General features: G+C 35.1%; 1 long non-coding RNA gene across 2 annotated transcripts in view; it reads right to left on the bottom strand.

Moving 5' to 3' along the window:
- Nucleotides 1-882: 882 nt before the first annotated feature.
- Nucleotides 883-23,086, bottom strand: part of LOC141490969 (uncharacterized) — a 43,978-nt gene continuing 21,774 nt past the window's right edge. For both annotated transcript variants that reach the window (XR_012469410.1, XR_012469409.1), the window contains 5 exons: nucleotides 20,861-20,935; nucleotides 17,665-17,926; nucleotides 17,324-17,391; nucleotides 5,887-5,942; nucleotides 883-3,839 (listed from right to left, as the gene is read on the bottom strand). This is a non-coding gene — a long non-coding RNA (uncharacterized LOC141490969). The remainder of the gene's footprint in view (nucleotides 3,840-5,886; nucleotides 5,943-17,323; nucleotides 17,392-17,664; nucleotides 17,927-20,860; nucleotides 20,936-23,086) is intronic.

The following is a 23,086-nucleotide window of genomic DNA, read 5'->3' as shown; positions in this document are numbered from 1 at the left end:
GCTATCCCAAGCAGATGGTGAGCAGGTATATCAAAGAAGGTTGAGACATTCCAGACAAAATTTCAAAATTTTAAGTCGCTGGCCTAAAAGAATGGGGGGTGGGGAGTGGGAGAGAAATACTCTCATCATTTTTACTGGGACTCTTCCATTATGGTTCAACATGTAAGCAGATGCAAACACCAAGACATCTGAAATCAAGGCTTCAGTCCAACACTTCAGCAAATCCAACCAAACATATGGCCTAGAGAGACCTTCCAAGTGGGGAAATCTCTTCAGCTGAGCTTCATGTACATGCTGACCATGCTCCTCCCCCCTTTCTCAGCTTAAACAGTGATACTCATTCTGTGTGTTTCTAGGTAAACATCCATATGTAAAGATAAAATTAAACTTCATTTAAGTCAGTCAATAAAAACACATGATTGCATCCTGAACTGAGCTATTTCAGGAGGGAAGGCAAGAAAACTTGGGCAACAACTTTCTCAATAAAAAGAGCTGTAGAGAAAAGGAAAACCATTGAAAGAAGGCAAGGGAAGGCTTCAGGGGGAATATTTGCCAAGGAGCTGGCTAGTTTGTTAGTGGAAAGAGAAAACTTTCAGGGGGAGGAGGGCAGGAGACCAGGGGATTGTGAGTGATCACAATTGTGAGTGATCCCTTTAGAGACAATTGCAGACTTCAGGTATGTCCTATCTAGCAGTGGATCAGACCCTCATTTGTTAACTGATTTCTTGCAGTGTTCATCTTACCCTTGAAGAGGGCCAGCCCCTGGGAGTGGTATTCACTTATCCTTGGTGATCTTCTTCATCAAAGATATGTATAGATTATTGTTCGTTGTGTTGAACCCAAAGAGCAAGACAGAGACCAGAATTTGATAAGTTTGGAGATCTTTAATGTTCCCAGGGACTGCCTGGGGATGATGAGTACCTAAATCAGACAGTACCTGAGTGTTCAGGGGATAGGGTTTTTATACTGTTTTGAGGGGAGGGGTACTGAGAACAAGCAGGATACAGAAGCAAAGAGAGCAGTTAGATATATTGTCTTGTCATACTACTATAAGTATATGTAAACATATGGCTCAGTATAGACAGGAGGCTAGACAGAGTAGGAAAAGGGTCAGGGTCTCTGTGTTATGTCTGAACATATTTCCTGAGACAGAGGGAATCACATATTCATGGGGTTCCCACAACTTTGAGAGAGTGGAATTTAATTTCTAATGGTTCCAGTCACATCTGAGGAAAGGGAGGCAGTCCTGGGAGGAAGCAAGAATTTTACGGATACAGCAAGATAATTAGGCTAACACGGGGGCATTTTGAATCTTAGCCAAATTTGTGGTATATCCGTGACCCCTTGGGTCCTATTCAGACTATTTTCACACACAAAGGCGCCTGGCCAAAGTTATATTTCTAAGGAATTTCTCAGGGCCCAGAAGGATACCAGGGACCCCTTTCTATACAGGTATTTCACAAACATTGATATTGTACTTCAATTGTATGGATCCAACCCTGACCTAGGATAAACTGTGGTTCCAGAGGGGGGTGTAAAAAGTTTCTTTGATAGAGAAGTATGCAAATTAGTAAGAACAAATATTGTAAATTTACCCAGGAAATTTCGAAACTGGGTCTCCTTTAACTGGTCATTCCTGAGATAAGTTTTTGCTATAAAAAGTCTGAGTTTACAAAAATAAAGTTGGCACAGTTTCACTTCCCAACCTTTAGTGTTTGGGTATGTTTTTCTACCCACCCTGACTCTCAGCAATTCATGTCCAGACCCACACCAGAGCTATTGCAGGCGATATTTCTTTAATAGCAGTCTTTCTGAGTCTGCAAACCCCCAAAGATGGCCAATTGTAATTGTTTTGCTGGCTTTGAGTGAATTTAAATATTTATTTCTTTTTGGTTGGAATAACTGAGGGTCTTCCCCACCCAGTGAATTTTTCCCCCACTGGTTTTAGAGTGACCATTTTTCTTTTGCCTCAGTTCTTAACTAACATTAATAATTGAATTCAGGTTGCCTCAAATAAAATGAAAACTGGAAAATATCTTAGTTTAAAAGGCTAATTGGGACCATCTCCAGTTGTCCAGATATTTGTCTTGCAGTTGGACCTAAAAAGCTCTGGAAGAGAGTGAGGCTGATAACTTTGCACTTAAATCCAATTCATTTGCAAGTCAAGACACCACCTTCTTAATGTCAAAGAAGGAAGGACAAACAACAATGGGGACTATCCATTAATAGATCAAATGGTTTACGGTGGAAGAGATCCTTATATTACTTCTTCATCTCAATGCTGTGAAATGTTTGTGACTCCTTTATGGGACCTGAGGAGTCAGGCTTGGAGTCAACTATGACTTGGCTTTGAATCATACTTTATATTAGGGCAGTTATATGCCACAGTGGATAAAGCACTGGCCTTGTAGTCAGGAGTTTGAATGCAGTCTCAGACATTTATTAGGTGTGGGATCTTGGCCAAGTCACTTAATCCTAATTGCCTCACATCCAGGGTCATCTCCAGTCTTCCTGATTCCTATCTGGCCACTGGACCCAGATGGCTCCAAAGGGGAAAGTGAGGCTGGGGATTTAGCACACACTCAAAATCCAATTCACGTGTGCTTGTCATGGTATGACTTCCCTAATGTCATGGTCTTCTTCTAGAATGAAGGAAAACCATTATTACACTTAATAGCTGTATGGATCCAACCCTGACCTAGGATAAACTGTGGTTCCAGAGGGGGCCACTCCTCCCTTCTTGTTTTTGAAATAAAATTACATAATGAATGCTGCACAAGTTGTAAACAAAAGTTCAAATATAGTACAAACAGGGGTGGCTAGGTGACACAGTGGATAGAGCACCGGCCCTGGAGTCAGGAGTACCTGGGTTCAAATCTGGTCTCAGACACTTAATAATTACCTAGCTGTGCGGCCTTAGGCAAGTCACTTAACTCCATTTGCCTTGCAAAAAAGCCTTAAAAAAATAGCACCAACAGATGTTAATTAAACAATAGTAAAACCAATATTTCCAAATTCCTTGAAATACATTTTCCCCCAATTTACGAAAATTACAAAATTTTCTTTTGCCAACAAAAAAAAACCTTTCAAAGCAATCAAATTCAAGCCCAAAGGAGCAACTTTTAACTCAGGTAACATTTAACCATTTCAGCTCTGAATTACATACACACATGAGTTTAAACACTAACACAAACACAGAAAACAATTCTCTTGTATCATATTTATCAAGCTGAGATTGATAACCCTTGGTCAGTACCAGAGCTCAGAATACAGAAACATTCTCCCACCTCTCCAGGCCAGTAGAGAGATGTGAAATGTCCTATAGATGTTCAAATACACACATACGCACATAACCAATTACAACTAGTCAACAGAAATATAAGTCATAGGCACAGGCATTAGGGTTTGTATCAGCGAAAAGAGGTTTCTTCAGTCAGTAGCAAGTCCAGGGGCCCAGGGCGCACCCAGAGGGTCAGGCAGGCAGCCAGGGCCAAAAAGAACAGCAAGCAGATCTCCACATCCTGTTCCTGGGACTGGAACCACTCCTGCTGAGCTAGAAGCTTCATCCCCTGGGACACTGCCTCAGAGACTCCTCCTCTTAATTACTTGTTTTGCTGGTTCCTTTTTGTTTAAAATCAGCCCCATAAGTGAAAAATCAACTTGTTACTTTCTCTAGAGTCTTCCACTCTGGGATGTCGCCCTGGTTCTCTTGTATCTGCTATGTCCTTTTTCTGGACTTTACGCAGATCACATGCCTTTGTGCCATATGTTTAGTCCCTGTTGGATGCCATATGTCGAGTCCCAGTTTTTGGACTCTTTCAATCTTCCCCAGGTGAGCACTGGACCAGTGGGAGACAAGGATTACAAAGGAGACAAGTACTCCATAAAGATCTCCAAGTACTCCATTTATTTACCAGAATAAAAGTTCTTAAATACCTTTCCAGTCTCTAATCCACTCCTACTCCCACTCCCTTGGTACTTAGCCAAACAAGGTTCTGATGCTCAAGGCACCAGATGATGATAATTTACAGTATTCCCAATACACAATGGTTCCCAACAAATAGCAATACTGTAACTGTGGACATGCCCCTTAACTTTACCTTCAGATTTCTCTCCTGGAACATGTAGAAAATTGTTTTAACTTCTATGTGCCAAAGTTGTTATGAAGATCGAGACACATACATAAATATATTTACATGTGTATATATATGTATACATATACATATATTTAATACTTTTCAAACTTTAAGTCCCACATATTTGCTTTCTTATTTTAGAAGAGACAGAAAGGACTGGAAGGAAAATAGGAAGTGGGTGAGGACATATGTGTGTGTGTGTATGTATATGTGTGTGTGTGTGTGGAGTTCAGGACTAAGATTCTAAGTGTAGCAAAGAAGATGGCATGAAGGTGTCACCCTTTTTGCTACAATTATACCCCCAGTATGAATTATATTCCTTCTCTTATTTTCATTTTTCATATCCAGCTCTAGGGAAATCATAGTTGCTAGATGGCTCAATGGACAGGGTTCTGGATTTGGACCTTAGAGATCAGTACATCCCCTTCATTTAACCAGTGAGAAACAGGATTCAGTAAAAGCTGGTCACTCAACCTTGTATCTTGATCATGAAAAATGAGAAAGTTTAGTTCAATTACAAAAAAAAATGTATTGCACACTTTTAGAAAAGTAGATCTTAAAGCATACTAGCTATGGGACCGTGAATAAGTTATTCTAGGTGAACCTCAATTTCCTCATTTGTAAGATGTGTATTCCAATACCTATAACTACCTCAGTATTATCAGTTTTGCACTGTGAGAAGAACTGGGGTATATACAAAAATAAGTGAGATGTCTAACTACTCCTCTTCTCTACTGGTTCATTTTCTTTCCCCCAGTGGGTATCCTATAGGATTCTACACTGGGCTTCTCTTCTATCTCTACCTTCTTTTCCTTGTGATTTGATCAACAGCCATCATATATATTCAATTATGACCTCTTTGCAAAACACCTCTCAAAACTAGATATACTACACTCTCCCCTGAGTCTCTGGCCTACCCAATCTGATCCCATCCTCAACTTCTCCAAACCTGCCCTCTTTTCAGTTTTCCTAGTTCTATGGGTGGCAAAACTTGGTCACAAGTTTGAAACCTCAGGTATTAATTCCTTCTTTCCTCTAATCCTAATGTCTTTTTTAGTTGCCAAGCCCTAACTACTCACTCTCATGCCCATCCCCTCAACTCTACTATCTTGCCAACCTTATTCAAGGCATTAGAATCCCCACCCAACTTTCAACTGCTCTCTGCCTCCATTCTTTCCATTGGTCATTTTAAACAGCTGCCCAAAATCATCATTCTTGTCTATAAATTTGACCAAGTCACTCCTCTGCTCAAAAATGTTTAATGGGTCCTCATATCACTTATGATAAAATATATATTTTCTGATCCCATTCATCTCTGTTCCCCTTTATTTACTTTGTGTATCATCCAAGTTAATCAGCTGTTCTTGGAATTTGTCCTAGCCTTTTCTGTCTTTTCTCATTCATGAAAATCACCCCCCAAAATAAAACATTCTTTTTTTCTCTATAGATTCATTTGCTGAAATCCCTCTCTTTAGGGTCCAGTCTATGTACCACCTTCTCTATTTAACCAATCCAGCTGAAAGGAATCTCATCTTCAAATTTTTTCCTACGCCATTGTCTGGATTTTTTCTTCGTACTTGTCAAAGACAACATTGATAATTACAAGTACAAAGATCTTATTGCTTCCTAAGTCAGACATTGATTTTTGATATGTGTGTGTGTGTGTGTGTGTGTGTGTGTGTGTGTGTGTGTGTGTGTGTAACTACCCAATACCTTATACATTTTGGATTTTTTTTATCTTCACACTAACCTGTGATTTCTTCAATTTGGGAAATTCTGGTGTGGAAAGACTTGCAACTCTTCTCCCTGTAATTTAGAGTTTCAAAAAGTAAGTGAGAGGTTAAATGTTATCCATGGCCACACAGTTAAAAGACATCAAAGAAGGAATCTAAAGCTAATCTTCCTGATTCCAAAGTGGTTCCATTAGTCACAGTACCACACTGTCACTTTTGTCGTACAAATAGTAACTGCTAAATAAGTATTTGTTGAATTAAAGGAAAAGAGAATATTTGGGGGCTGACTACTATAGTATGAGACCAAGGACTCTTCTTATTTTAAAACAATCAATCCATAAACATTTATTAGGAATCCACTATATGACAGGCACTGGCACAAATCCACCTTGAATCCATTCATAAGGATTTTCTTTTTTAGCAGGGTTTCTAATCCTGGAGCCAACAGATCCCAATGGGTTCATGGATAGATTTCAGAATATCCATGAACTTCTCTTTTCAATATTTTGATAATGGTATACTAATATAATTAGTTTCCATTGTAGTCCTATTTATTTCATGTCCTTAAAAATATTCTGAGTAGTCTTCAGCAGACAGCCAAAGGAGGATCCATGAGAAAAAGTTTAAGAATTGTTTTATGTCAAAGATATATAAATATATCAACAAGCTGTATTGTATATATATACCATATATATATACCATATATATATATATATATATATATATATATATATATACCAGTATAATAATGAAACATGTGATATAAGTAAATTTCAGATACCTGAAGAAATCTGTACTTCATGGCCAAGTACATCACAGGTTTAACAATTGTGCTGAAAAGATTATCTACTCTGTAGGAATACATTAGATTTGAAGATTGGGGAAGAGCATTATCATGGCTATATTAGAGATGATCCAGTGCTTTCTGTCTTCGTGAATTTTGTAGGTCATCCCTCAAAGAAAGTTCAACTGTCCACTAGGTAACTTCTTTATGAAGGGTTTATAGAAATACAAATAAGAATTACATAAATGAAAATGCAAACTTTGATCTGTTGTGAAGTATCCAAATTCATTAGAAGATTGGGGATTCACTGAAATATTTTTATGTATTATTACTGGTAAAATTAGGAACAGCTGATAAGATTCAAGTCAATTTATTTAATTTTCTAAGACTTTCATTTGTTTGTTTTCTTGTCAGAGTGTAATGTAGTTATCACCTCCCATACATTTGATAGATTAAAATCTACAGCTGAAGAATTGCATGCTGACCGCCTGCCCTCCAACTCAGCCATTGTTACTCCCATCCAGTGCAATATTCAAAAAGAAGAGGTAAAACCAATAACTCTAATTTTGTTTCTCTAAAAGTCAGGAAAATTATGTTGAGAGTGCAATATGACCTTAAGTACTTCTTTGATATTTTTTTTCCTGTTGGTTACATACTCTCAATTAGTAAAAATACTTGGGACTTCATTAATCTTTTCCTGGTTATAGCAGATTAATCACAAATAGTTTTGTTTGAAATCTTTTTCAAAATCTTTCTATAATGTACATTTTCTTGTCTTTTTAAGTATAACATGTTTAACAAAAATCCAAAAAACATTAAGTGGCTACTAGGGCAAAGTACACTGCTGGATGCTTGGGGGTCTAAAAATTAAAATAGAACAGTCCTTTTACCCATCTTTATAATCATCCTCATTCACATCACTCACATCTTACACTTCCAATTCATTATTAAATATTGACTTTGCTGACACCATGACATCTCTCATATATGCCTTCTCTCTACTTATACAAACACCACCACAGTACTGGTTCACTTCAATTCTCACCAGACTAATTCAGTAGCCTTTAATATGGACTTTCTCTCTCACTCCCTTCTTTCTTCCCACCATCAAATCTCACCCAGCACCATGTGCATTCATACTGCACTCAAATATGAGTTTTTTTAATAGTTAAGAATGTTTTTCTAAGAATTTTTAGCATTAGTCTTAGTGAAAATTGTAAATAAGCATGCAAGACAGTAATTCTTAATTATGCATTGAAATCTGTGTATTTCCATATCAACCAAAAATCATTGAATTTTTCTTCAGATAAAACTCAGTAAGTCTATCTTATTTAATACATTATCAAAATATAATGGAAAGAAATATGTATAGAGAGTTCTTTCTTCAGATGACAAATCTGACTCCTGTAATATGACAGATACCAAAGGATATTTCACATATATAAAAATAGGGGATTGTTCCAAAAGAAGATCAAATGTTTCAAGAATCAAGACTCCCATTTTGTATTGACTTTCCTAGATACTTGAGTGCAGGGGTTTCAAAATCACATACACACAAAGTCTGTAATCTGTATATTAACTTAGAAAACCACAAATTAGCATCTATATTGTATTTTTATTGATTTTGCTAAATATTTCCCTGTTAGATTTTTAATATGGTTTCAGTCATCTTAGGAGCGACCTTAGGTCAAGTCTGCTCTTCTTGACTCTGTCTCTGATATATCACCTGTCAAAAAAATTTGGAGTTATTGTGGGCTATGCTTTCTATGGTGAGATTTCTAGCATCATTTCACAGAGAAACAGCACTCACTTCACCAAATTTAAACATTTATATTTTCCTCCAAAATTTATGTGAAAAACTCCTTTCTGTGTTTATAATAACCATTCCTGTTTTGCCAAAGTCATTCTGACACTCTCACCTGATGTGCAGTGAGGAAAAAGGCTGGAGTGATAAATGCTTTAAGATTGAACTGGATCAATTCAATATGTGCAGCCTTCTCTGAAGCACAACCTCAACAGTCATTTTTTCCCCAAAATACATATTGCTGTGAGGACAAATACAAGTGCAATTCCATGATATATTGAAGTATACAAAGATGCATGACTTTCATGCATGCAGGAAAATTGATCACTTGCCCCTTCTCAAGTTTCAAAAAAGAAACCTCAGATTATTAAAATGGACTTGCCTTCCATTACTATGTCTGTACTAGACATATTCTTCTCTTCTAAGGGTTAGAGCAGTTTACTTGCCTTTTTTATTAATTTAAAAATTATCCTGATTTCATGTTAAAAATCAACCACCCAAAGGGAACTCAACAGTAATCTCACAAACCAGCAAGTGTCAGAATCCATTGTGGAAAGATACCAGTCATGCTAATCTTCATTTCTGAGTCTACCAATAACATTTTGGGTTCATTAACAAATTTCCTTTATTATGTTTGTTGTTTAGGTCAACAATTTGGTTAAATCTACATTAGATGTTAATGGCAAGCTCAGTTTCCTGGTGAACAATTCAACAGGCCAATACTTATCTCTGACTGAACTCATAGCTTCAAAGGCATGGAATGCTGTGGTTGAAAGCAGCCTGATTGAAACTTTTACCTTTGCAAAGCAGGTAGGAATAACAAATTCTCATTTACCTTTCTTCATCTGGAGTTCATAAAGCTCCCTAAAAAAGTATCACTGGCACTGAGGTGCCAATTTTTTTTCTTAAAGATTTTATTTATTTTGAGATTTACAATTTTTCCCCTAATCTTACTTCTCCCCCCCCCAGAAGGCAATTTTCCAGTCTTTACATTGTTTCCATGGTATACATTGATCCAAATTGAATGTGATGAGAGAAAAATCATATCCTTAAGGAAGAAATATAAAGTATAAGAGATAACCAGATAAGACAATAAGATATCAATTTTTTTTCTAAATTAAAGTTAATAGTCCTTGGTCTTTGTTGAGACTCCACAGTTTTTTCTCTGGATACAGATGGTATTCTCCATTGCAGACAGCCCTAAATTGTCCCTGATTGCTGCACTGATGGAATGAGCAAGTCCATCAAGGTTGAACATCACCCCCGTGTTGCTGTTAGGGTGTACAGTGTTTTTCTGATTCTGCTCATCTCACTCAGCATCAGTTCATGCAAACCTGAGATGCCTAATTCTTAAAGGATCTGTGACTTTACAAATGTGAATGTTTCCTACAATGATGTACATTGAAACCTTTTGACAATTTAGTAACCAGTTTTTGTGAGTAGCTAAACTATTCATCATCTTGTAGTCTTCCTGGTGGTGGATATCTCCAGATAGGTCTAGACTGATCAACAGACCGTGAACTTGTCTTAAGGTTAATGGTTTGAACTGTGATCTATCAAACATCATAAAAAAGCCACAGGCTTGTGAGAAAGAGATTTTAATCTAAGGAAACATTTAAAAGAATAATCTTGGATGGCATTATTTAACTTGGAAAAGACAAATTGAAGAGTCATTAGAAAAGAAGTCTTTATGCCCAGCAATAGTTTGCTAAGAATTACTGGGAAAAGCAAAGTTCTAGTGGTAGCAGACTGAAGCTAGATTTGACCTATAGGCTCTAGTTTGTCAACTCCTGAACTAAGCCATCAGAAACTTCTGGTTCTGATCTTTGTACTCTGGGAATTTATATTTAAAAGAAGAAATTTATACTTCAATTTCTTCATCTGTAAAATTGGGGATATAGCATCTGCCTCATGCCTTATAAGGATCAAATGAGAAAATACGTGTTGAATAGTTTGCAAAATTAAAGTATAAAAAAATACTTGCTAACTAGATGTTTTGAAGAAAGCAGTACTGTTTCATTAATTTATATTGACTTGATATTTGGATATCCTAAAAAAGGGCATGCCTGGCAGCATAAGGGCCTTAGGATCCAAAATCTACAGCTGGAAGACTTGTTAGAGGTACTCTTGTCCAAATCCTTCATTTTATAAATGACAAATCTGAAGAGCAGTCACTTGTTCAAGTTTACTTAGGTAGCAAGTGACTGATCTGATCTGGAAGCAGAGTCAAGATGGTGGAGTGAAGGTTGTAGCTCACCTGAGTGCTCCTCCAAACCCTTCCAAATAGCTTTAAAGAATGAATCTAAACAAATTCTAGGGCAGCAGAACTCACAAAAAGATGAAATGGGAGAATTTTTCAGGTCAGGACAACTTAGAATGTGGGCAGGAAAGATCAGTAGCACCTGAGTGATTATGAAGCCCACTCAAGCCCAGGCTCCTAGAAAACCACCAGCCTTGGGAGCCACTGAATCAGCCACAGTAGAAGGATAGTAAGGGAACTGAACAACAGGTCAGAAGGGGATCATAGGGATTACTTTGCTAGAACTAGGGCAGGACTCTATTGATTTGCCCATACTTGGATCCAGGTCACAGTTCTTGGGTGGCAGTCCTAGGGTTAGGAGGAGCACTAGCACACCAGAGTCTGTGACCACAGTGGAGCAGAGACCCTCTGTGCATATGATCACTTATAGATCAGAGCACAGGCCAGGAGACGAGTAAGATTATACCACCTTGTAAGAACTGAAAACTTATGGGTCACTAGAAATATTTCTGAAAATAGCTGCACAAAATACCTGGAGCTTGTGACAGTGTGCCTTCCTCTCTGGAAGCAAAGACCTATTTTAATAAAAAGTTAAAGGTTAACTAAAGGGCTGGGGAAATGAGAAAACAAAAGAAAACAAATCTGACCATAAAAAGTAAGTTACTAAGGTGAAAAGGAAGATCAAAACACATATTTAGAAGAAAGTAATAAAGTCAAAGTTCTACATCTAAAGCCTCCAAGAAAAATATGAATTGGTCTCAGGTCATGGAAGAATTCAAAATGAATTTTGAATGTCAAGCAAAAGAGATAGAGGAAAAATTGTGAAGAGAAATGAGAGTGATGCAAGAAAATCATGAAAAACTAGTCAACGGCTTGATAAAGAAGATACAAAAAATAATGAAGAAAATAACACCTTGAAAAACCGACTAGTTCAAAAGATCAAAGAAGTGCAAAAAACCAACAAGGAGAAAAAAATGTGGAATTGGGGCAGCTAGGTGGCGCAGTGGATAAAGCACCAGCCCTGGAGTCAGAAGTACCTGGGTTCAAATCCCATCTCAGACACTTAATAATTACCTAGCTGTGCGGCCTTTGGGCAAATCACTTAACCCCATTTGCCTTGCAAAAAACCTAAAAAAAAAAAATGTGGAATTGGTGAAACAGAAAAGTAGGTGCACAAACTCATTGAAGAATATAACTCTTTGAAAATTAGAACTGAGCAAATGAAAGCTAATGACTTTTTAAACTGAGATGATCTGATTTCAGAGTCACTGCTTACTCTTACCCTATGTTGTCTGGAAATGATTTAATCTAATTATATTTTGTCTGTTACACAGTTTACAAGTCTTGGATGAAAGAACATGAAGGGTCTGTTGTAAACATCATTACCATGTTGAATAATGGATTTCCTAATGCTGAAGGAGAATTTTTTAAATGCCCTGTGATTTTGGACTGCATTCTTTATACTTGTGGGCTCTAAGAAGATTCTTTTAAAGTATTCCTACACACTTGTTCCCATATTTGGGACCATTTTTATTGTGGGATTTCTTCTTTAGTAAGGTGCAGATGATGCAACCAAAGGATTTGCTAAACACTTAAATATTTCTTATAGGCAGGACTGCTAAATGTTCTATATTAATGGATGCCAGAGCTGTTTCTGATGATTTCATTTACACTCTTTCTGTGTGTCATACTATAGACATAATCTGACAGTACTCCATCATGACTCTGCTTTTACTGACTATAATTTATTTTATTAACTGCTCACACAGAACTGTAGGTTAAACCAGTTATTTAGACTTTTCCAGGTTTCTGACCTTTCTTGATGCTTATGGCAATATCTTCAGGTTGGATTATCTGAAATCTTTAGGTCCTACTTGGAATGTGTGTCATTCCTCTTGAGTTGCTTTTCTGCCTTTTTTGCCTTTTCATGATTCAAATGTGATTTGAATATACTTTTTTTAGTGGAATAGGAAGAACTTTTCTAAAAACTCTCTTAATTTTTAAAAAATTAATATTTTTGTTCCCCCAATTAAATATAAAAATAAATTTTAATATTCATTTAAAAATTGTTTGACTTCCAAATTCTCTCCTTCCCTTTCTCTCTCTCCTCCCCACCTTTGAAAAGTTGGGGAATTTTTATTTAGATTTTAGATAGATTTTTTATAGTTTATAAAGATTTTATATAGAAATTTATATAGATTATTCATATGCAATTTTGCAAAATATATTTCTATGTTAGTTATGTTGTGAAAGAAAACACAAATAAAATATCCAAAAAAGTTAAGAAAGCAAAGTAAAAGTAGATTTCAATCTGCATTCGGATTCCATTAGTGCTTTTTCTGGTAAATAGCATTTTTATTATACCCTTCAGAATTAGTCATTGTATTGAAGAGAATAGTTAAGATATCCACAGTTGATCATCATACAATATTGCTGTTAATGTATACAATATTGTCCTAGTTCTATTCATTTCATGTTGGATCCATTCATGTAAGTCTTTCCAGGTTTTATTGAGAGCATTCTGCTTGTCATTTCTTACATTGCAATAGTATGATGTTACAATCACATACAACCACTTGCTCAATCATTCTTAAGTAAATGAAAATACCCTCAATTTTCAATTCTATGCTACCTCTTAATTGAACTATTCTAAATATTTTTGTACATTATAGATCAGTTTCCTATTGCTTGGTCAAAGAGAATGTATATTTTTATTGTCATTTGGACATAGTTCTTAATTGCTCTAGGGAATGCTTGCATCTATTGTACAGCTTCACCAATAATACATTAGTATGTTAATTTTTCCATAGGGACTCCAGCATTTGTTATTTTTCTTTTCTATCATATTTGCCAATCCAATAGTTCTGGGGTGAAACTTTAGAGTTATTTAAATTTGCATTTTTCTACTCAATAGTAATTTAGATGATTTTTTCAGATAACAAGGAATAGCTTTGATTACTTTGTCTAAAAACTGCTTGTTCATATACTGTCTATTTATCAATTAAGGAATAGCTCTTGATTTCATCAATTTGACTCAATCCTCTATATGTTTGAGGAAAGGAAATCTTCATAATAAAATTTTCTATAAATTTTTTCAGTTAATATTTGTTTGTATTTTCCTCCATCTTACTTGCCAGCCTCCCTCCCCCACCCTTCCTATTTTCATGTATGGTAGGATAGATTTCTAAATATAACTGAGTGTGTATGTTATTCTTTCTTTGTGTCAATTCTAATGAGATAAGATTCATATGCTACAACCCCCACATGCACCTCTCCTTCACTGTAAATGCCCTTTTGTGCCCCTTTTAGGTCAGATAATTTACTCTACTCTAGCTCTCCTTTTCCTCTTCTCAACTCACACCTGTGCCCTCATTTAATTATGTTTAACAAATATCATCCAGCTTCCCTACATTAATTATATTGAGACAATGAATTCAGCAGTTTGTAGAGTGTGTGTGTTTAAAGGAAAGGATGTACTTTTCATGAATACTTTATTTTTCATATGTATCTGAATTTAAAAACATCAAGTTTTTTAATCCCAAAACATGAACAAAATTAATCACTATTTTACATTGAGAAAATGAGCCATACCTACATCTATATCTAAATACAAACATATATATATATATATATATATATATATACATACATTTACATATTTAGATCTGATAGTGAGGGTATTTAATAAAGTGGATATTACAAGTTAATTATAAATATATGACAAAAATTCATTTTCTTGATTGCATCTTGTATACTGAATGTATACACATATCTGACTTTATTTGGTCAGTCTCTATTCTGCACTACTTCATTTTTCACCATTAGTTCATTCCATGCAGAATTTAAAAAAAGAAATTGACTTTTGTCTTTTCTTTTACCCACTTTTTCAGATATTCCCACAATTATTTAGACAAAAGCAGTAAAGCGATGCAAGTTAGGATGCATAAACCACAAATGTAGACAGAATTTTGTTTTAAGGTACATACTCGGGTGTATCTAAAGTATTAACTATATAGGTATGTAGTCTTGCACCTAAAAGATATATCATATGCATTTTCAGCAGGAGGAAAAATTTCCCAACCATGAAGTCTAGCTAAAAATAAAATGGGGTTCAGAAAGCTATTGCCCAAAACAGAGTTCAGATAACCACTTGATCATGGATATTATAAAGGAAAATTGGTTTTAAGAGTTGTACATATTAATATTTAAGAATTGGTTTACAACTGAGGTTCTGTGATATGTCTAATATGTATATATGTGTACCTACATATCTACATATAGTTAGAAAGTTATATATCAATAAGCATCTATGTATAATGTTAAACACATGAATATAAAATAATTTCTATTTTACTTCTTAACCTCTTCCATCATGTGTTTTTTATTATCTCCTGCTGATTCATATATTACAAGACAAACAGTGAATGTGGATGGTGGTAATATTTTGGATTCTCAAGGTTGGGACATACCAGGTAAGCATAAAGAAAAAAATGAGTAATCAAGAACTTTGTGTCTTATTGTTTGAGCTTTTAAATTGGCATTGAATGAGAGAGAGCCATAAAATTTATGTCAAATAATTTGAAAAGAAATTCATCCTAAAAAAACTCTCTTTGTAGAATTTGGCTATATAGAAAATCAGCTTTCTTCCTCTTTTTAGTCTGGGTCATTTAATCAATATGTATTAAATATGTGATGACTGTCTTGACTAACTGGGTGGATAGAAATAGAGCTCCCCAAATAATTCTGTATGCAACTAAATGTTTAACTATTTAGAGCAAAGATTGAAATCAGTGCTAAGTAAGAATAAAGAACATTGAGAACATTGCCTCTAATGATAACACCATAATGACCTATTAAACAAGCTGTTGATGCTGATAAATGGGACATGTGTAAAGAAAAAGACATTAATATTGATGAACACTATTGCATAAACAAGTTAAACCAGCATAAAGTAGAAATCACAGCAAGAAAGTCAAAACAGCTCAAAAACTTCTTAATAACACTTGAGATCTTTGCCAAATAGAGATATCCAGCATCCAAAGATAAAAACAATTTTAGGATATAAGTCTATTAGGGGAATGTTACAGAGGAGGTTAGAAAATAATGAGTGCTATCTCCTAACAAATCAGTGCAGAGATGGGAGGGAAAAGCACTCTTGAAGAAAACTGTTTGAGCTCTTAGATTATCCTGAGCTAATTAAGAAATGAAACTAGGAAAATAGCAAAAATGAAACTATGACAGTTCTTTATAACAGATTTAGTCTATAATAAGCTCTCTCTTCTCTTCATTTCAGAGGCTTTTGAAATCATCTCTATGCAAATGACCCAGATATATATCCAACATCTCTCCCACAACTCAATCCCACATCATCAATAGCCTACTAGATATTTCAAACTGGAAGTCCTGAATACATCTCAAATTCCACTTGTTTTATTCAGAATTTATACAATTTTACACACACACACACACACACACACACACACACACACACACATCCTTCCAATCTTCTTGGTTCTTAACTTTGCATTATCCTCAATCCCTCACTTTTCTTCACCTTGTATTTTAATTGTAAGTCGCCAAATCTTAGCTTCACATCTCTCATATTTGACTCCTTCTCTATACTCATGTAACTACCACTTCAATTCAGTTTCTCATCACTTCTAGCCTAGATTACAGCAACCTCTTTATCTTCCTCTATTTCAAATTTCTCACCACTTCATTTTATCCTATATGCTGCTGCTGACATTCTTTTTTCATGAAGTATAAATCTGACCATATAACTCTGCTACTTGGTCAACTCCAGTTGACTTTGCTTTTAAAATAAAATATAAAATTCCTTTTTTACTTTTTAAACTTCATAAAATGACACTAATTTATCTTTTCAACCTCATTAGAAATTTTTCCACTCCCACACTCTAATTCAGTCAAACTCTCTTCTCCTCACACTTAACATTCTACCTTCCCTTTGTCATACCTTTGCATTAGCCAGTCCAAATTTGTTGAATGTACTCCCTCCTACTTTCACCTTATAGAGTCTCTTTCTTTCTTTCTTTGAGACTCTGCTCACCTACCCTCTTCTGCAGGAAGCCTTTCCATTGATCGCAATTTGTATTGCCTTCCCTCCCAAACATAAATCATTGAAAGATTGATATGATAATATAAAGAAAGGAAAAACAATTTTTAAAAATCCAAGTAATTATTATGGCCAACTAAAAGGCTTTGTTTTCTTTTGCACCTCTGTCAAATCTTTAAGAGATGGATCTATTTATCAGTTCAATTCAGCAAATAAATATGATGGGCAAGGTAAGGTAGTTTGCAATGCAAGACAAAAGTTTAGGAGAGAAACTTGAGAGACTATTTAAATGATTTGGGTCCAAACCAAAAAGAATATATAAATTTTGAAAATTTTCTGAATAAAAGTAAACATTGAACCATGGAAACTGGGGATCTCCTCAAGGGAGTAAGTGATTAAAACAAGGTTGAAGACAGGCCCTTGTGGAACATGCACAACTAGTGGGTAAGATAAATTGAAGAGGATGAAAGATCAAGAGATCTAATACTGAAAGATAACTTTAGAGGCCAGCCAGAGAAGCAGCTGGAGCTTACCAATACCACAGTGGTAACACAGGTCGAACTGTCTTCTACTAAAAAGTCTTCAGTTAACTCCCCATCACCTGACAAATAAAGCAAAAACTCATTACTTTGTTAATCACAGGGCTCCATGCTTTGGCTTCTACTGTCATGTTTATCCTTATCTTATAGTAATCATTCATTTTTTTTAGCTTTTGCAAGGAATGGGGTTAAGTGGCTTGCCCAAGACCACACAGCTAGGTAATTATTAAGTGTCTGAGGCTGCATTTGAACTCAGGTACTCCTGACTCCAGGGCTGGTGCTCTATCCACTGCGCCACCTAGCCACCCCCTATAGTAATCATCCAGATACTTTACCTTCTAGCCACATTATACTATTTTCCATTTCTCAGTTGAAACTTCTTTCCTCTTTCATTAGTTTTGCTCACTGTTCCCCATGCCAAGAATGAATTCCTGTCCTCTGTATCATTTCCATAACTTGATGTTCTTTAAATGCTCAACTCTGGTGCCACATCCTCCATCAAGCCTTCTCTGATGTCTCTGCCCTTCAGTGAAAGTGATGGTTATTCTGCTTTCATGACTTTCTTTAACAATATTCATACCTCCTAGTCAAGGGTATCTTTGATGAAAAGAGAAAAAGGAAACATTTCTTTACATAAGGGAAAAAAAGTGTTGAAATAGATGACTTCTAAGATCACTTCTAGCTCTAAATGTATGATGCTATCATCATAAGTTTCAGTGAAATCCATGACCACTGGAACAGTCAATTTAATAATCAGCTATGAAAGGTGAATACCTATTGTTCAGACTAAGGCAATTCATTGAATTATTGCATATTATACATAATGTACAAGTCTTTCTTATGTCTCTTGGTATCAAAAGAAAATGAGGAAGGCCTGCAGCATATTCTGTGGCAAATTTTTGAGAGAATATAGACAGGTTCCATAGAATGGATAAATTTGAAGGATGTAATCTACATCCTTGGAGGGACAGCTACAAATTAGATTCCAGATGCATTCAAAATGTTTACGCTCACCTAGAATTGAATAAGATTGAGTAGGAGATAGCAAGTGCATTGGCTAACTTCAGAAAGTTGCACATTGTTTCCATGATTCTACAATATTCATCTTTTTAATACCAATATCTTCAATGTAGTCTTTTTTTTAAGTTATATCCAACTCTTCATGCCTCATCTGGGTTTTCTTGGCAAAGATTCTAGAGTGGTTTGCCATTTTCCTCTCTAACTAATTTTGCAAATGAGAGAACTGGAGCAAACAGCACTAAATCCTGACATACCACAATCTCTATAGAGTCCCACTTTTTGAGTTACTTATAGAGCAATGAAGAGACATAATATATTTAGCCATAAATAGACTACAGAACTTGTTTATACCAAATGTCACTTAAATATAAAAAAATTACATAAAAAATACTATTCAATAAATGTATAATCAGAAAGAGCTAGGCTATTCATGTGATAAAGGCAGAGAGACTTCCCAACTGCTATACTATAAAGCACAGAATGCTAACAGATCTATCAGAAGTTATTAACCTTCTTGTGTGCCTTAGTCCATTCATCAGTCTGACAGAGCCAACCTCAGAATTTTATATTTTAAATGCATAAGATAAAATATATAGGATTACCAAGAAAAACAATTATATATCAATCCACTTTTCAATTTCCTCTCCTTTAACTTTTAACCAAGAGAGGGAATTCCAATTCAACAGATCCTTTATAAAGGATTTATGGGTTAAGTTGGGCAAGAATTCTACTCAATAAAATGTAGATGGGTTTTAAAGTGCAGAGAAGGGAGGAACAAAGGAAAACCCAAAGGATGGATTTTCATATTTACAAAATATCTATTGTGTGCCAGACCCTGCAATAGAAGCTTAATAAATGTCTCTTTTGATCCTCACAACACCCCTGGGAGATAGGTACTATTGTCCCCATTTTACAGATAAGGAAATTGAGGCATAGAGTCAGAGCCAGGGTCACGCAGTAAGTGTCAAAGGCCATATTTGTATTCATCTTCTCTATAGCAGGCCCAGTGCTCTATGCACCATACAGTCTAACTGGGAAGCAGTACTAGCACCATCAAGATGCAGGACCTGTTGAAATACTAAAGTATGTTAGTCTGAATATAGGTTGTCTTTGCTTAAAAACCATATCCCTAAAATGAGGTCCTTTTTAAAATAAAATACTGTCAGAAACATAAAAGCCAACCCACAAATTATAATCCATATTCACATTTTTATATCAGACCTTAATTCTGCAATATAATCTATATTCATAACAATGCCATATAAGGCTTTAATAAAAAAATTAATTAAATTATAATGAGTGAGTTGTTCTCAATGTTCTAATATTGGTGGGATTCTAATAATTTTAGTGAATTTGTTGGAAAGATTGTGCTGGGCTTGGGATAGGTTTAGAAATATGCTTATTTCCTAAAAGGAAAAAAATTTACATGTTTGTCAAAAATAATTCAAGGGTTATTTTGCTCATTTAATACTAATAGATCATCACAACTGGCCTGATGGGCCATGGGATCTTTCTGAAATCAAAAGAATAAAAGCTTCCTATAAGGAGAAATCTAAATATTAAACTGAGGAAAATAAGAAAATGGGATCTTTTCCACTTCCAGCTGAAGAATGAATTGTTGTACTCTCAGAATTCTTCCTTTTTATGGAAAATTGTTTACTGCTTTTTAAAAATTATATCTTGAAAGAATTTTAAAAGCGTTTGGGCTGCATGTTTTTAAAATCTTGGTGAAGACAACTAAGAAATTAGAGAAATATAAATCTCAAATGTTTATCTCTCCTGGCCTAATCCTTACCTATTTCAATTAGGATATATAGAGAGAATAACTGTACTTGTTTATCCTTTTAAACACTTGAATGAAGAGAAAAAAAATTAATAATGGTCTACTGTATAGACCAAAAGAGAGAGCTAATCTGAACAGTTGTGGGATTGTTGCTTCTACAAGCTCTATTACAAACTCCATTAATTGGAGGTAAATGTATCTGCTTTGGATCAATAAATTTATATTATATTTAACAAGGTCTAGTTTTGTTTTGTTTCTAAAACGAAACTAAATAGAAGGCACATATACATACATTCCTATATAGGAAAATTGTGACCTTTAATATAATATTCAGTGAATCAGAGAAGGTAATTCCAATATCACGTAGAGTATCCAGGAATGCAGAATCTTCAGTGGAAAGTTAGCTTTCTGTGACTAATGTTTGTCCTTTATTTTTGAAGAAGACCATGACATCAGGGAGGTAATTCCATGACAAGCATAGGAACTGGATTTGATGGCGGTGTGAGGGGTGGCTGTGGCAATTATGTGATGAATGGTTTGAAAAGGAGAGACTGAAGGGAGACCAATTCAATCCAACAAACCTTTATTAATTGCCTACCTCTTAGGAGGAATGATTTCTTTTTCTTATCTCACTACTATAGTGAACATTTTTAACTGTAAAGTAATGGACTTTCTTGCTTTATCCCTGAATATATTAGAAAGACATATATTTTGTATCAGTTACTTACTGTATGACTCTGGACAAGTCACTCGACTCTGTTGCCTCAGTTTTACTCATCTGTAAAAGAAGCACGAGTAGGAAGCTGCCAAGAAAAATCCAAATAAGGTCATGAAGAGTCAGACAAGACTGAAACTATTAAACAAAAACACAACTAGAGGCAGGAGAATAAAATAAATACAATAATGGTGAACCTCTGCCTATTTCCTTTCTTCTAGCTTTGCTCTAAACCTCAATTCTTTTCTTGACAAAACAATTATCTTAAGAGGATTATAAAAGTTATAGAAAGGAAGTAGAAAATGGAATATTAGAGTTATATGGGACTAAAGGATAGAGGTTATTGAAATTTAAAACATTACATGTGAACATAGCCTCAGAAAATGGGGAACAAGATGTTCTAAAAAGTCTTAATGCAATTCTAAGGTGTTAATGCTTTACATTAGAACCAGAAGGTCCCTTAGAAGGCAGATTGTTAGAGAATAAAATGTAAGAGCTAGAAGCATCCCTAGCAAACACTATAAAATGGTGTTCTTAAATCTAAAACCCCTTTAGAACACAAATCTCATAATTAAAATGTGAGAGCTATAAGGAGCAACCTTAGAAAATAGGATATAAGAACAGAGAATGTTATAGCTGAGAGTATCCTTAGAAACTACAATATTACAGTATTAGAACTGGAAGGGTCCTTAAAAGACAGACTGTTAGAGTCCCGAATATTCAAGCTGGAAGAAGCTCTGGCATGTAGAATATTAGAACATAAAATATTAGCATAGAATATTTGAGCTGGAAGCAATATGTTAGAATATAGAAAATTAGACCTTAAAATATCCTTAGGAGATAGAATGTAGACTATTAAGACCTGAAAACAGGCCTGGAATAAAGAGTAAATTCTATTGACCTGGAAGCACAATTTCAATGTAGAATGGTATAATTGAAAATGACATTAGAACACAGAACACAACATAGACAATAGACAATATAATAAATATGACAATATTACCTAAATTAAATTACTTAGTGTCATACCAAACTACTAAAGAAATCTTTTATAGAGTTAGGAAAGTATAACAAAATTCATCTGGAGAAAGAGAAGGTCAATAATATCAAGGGAATCAATGAAAAAAGTAAAGGAAGGAGGTCTAACAATATCAGATCTCAAAACTGTACTACAAAAGGTAATCACCATAACAATCTAGTACTATATAAGAAGTAAAGTGATTGATTAATGGAATAGATTAAGTATATAATATGGAGAAGTAAATTGCCATCGTAGCCTAGTTTTTGAAAACCCAAGCTTCAAGCTTCTGGGGCGAGAACTCACTATTTGATTTTAAAAAATGCCAGGAGAAGTAGAAAGTAATCTAACATAAACAATATACCATATACCTAGATTCCATATACCACCACTACCCTATAACACAATAAGCTCAAAATGGACATATGATTTAGATACAAAGGATAATATAATAAGCCAATTAAGGGAGTATATACAAAATTACCTGTCATACCCATAAATAAGGGGAAAGTGCATGACAGAGAGAGAGAGGGAGAGAGAGGATCATAAGATGTAAAATAGATAATTTTGATAATATTAAATTTTAAAAGTTTTACATGAGCACAATGCAGCCTAAGTTAGAAGGAAAGCAGAAAATTGGGGAAAATGTTTATAACAAATTTTTCTGCTATGTCTCATTTCTCAAGTATGTAGACAAATGAGACAAATTTGTTTTTAAATAGCCATTCGCCAATAGATAGTCAAATAATATGATCACATAATTTTTCTGAAAAAGACAAAACATCAATTGTCATGTAAAATTCTTTAAATCACCAGTAATTATAGAAATGCAAATTAAAACAACTCTGAGTTACTACCTCATACCCAACAAAATAGATAGCATAACAGAAAAGGAAAATGGAAAATGCTGGAGAAGATATGGGGGGAGGGGAGAAGCACACTAATGCAGTTGGTGGAGCTTTGAACCTAGTCTGACCATTCTGAAGAATAATTTGGAACTATGCAGGAAGGACCTTAAAACTGCATTGTCAGGGGGAGGCTAGGTGGCACAGCGAATAAAGTACCAGCCCTGGAGTCAGGAGTACCTGAGTTCAAATCCAGCCTCAGACACTTAATAATTACCTAGCTGTGTGGCCTTGGGCAAGCCACTTAACCCCATTGCCTTGCAAAAACCTAAAACCAAACAAAACAAAAAACTGCATTGTCTTTGATCCAAGAACT

This window comes from Macrotis lagotis, chromosome 6 (assembly GCF_037893015.1).
Source record: "Macrotis lagotis isolate mMagLag1 chromosome 6, bilby.v1.9.chrom.fasta, whole genome shotgun sequence".
NCBI classification, from domain to species: Eukaryota; Metazoa; Chordata; class Mammalia; order Peramelemorphia; family Peramelidae; genus Macrotis; species Macrotis lagotis.
The sequence above is the reverse complement of the archived record's forward strand: the minus strand, read 5'-3'. Positions and strand labels throughout refer to the sequence as shown.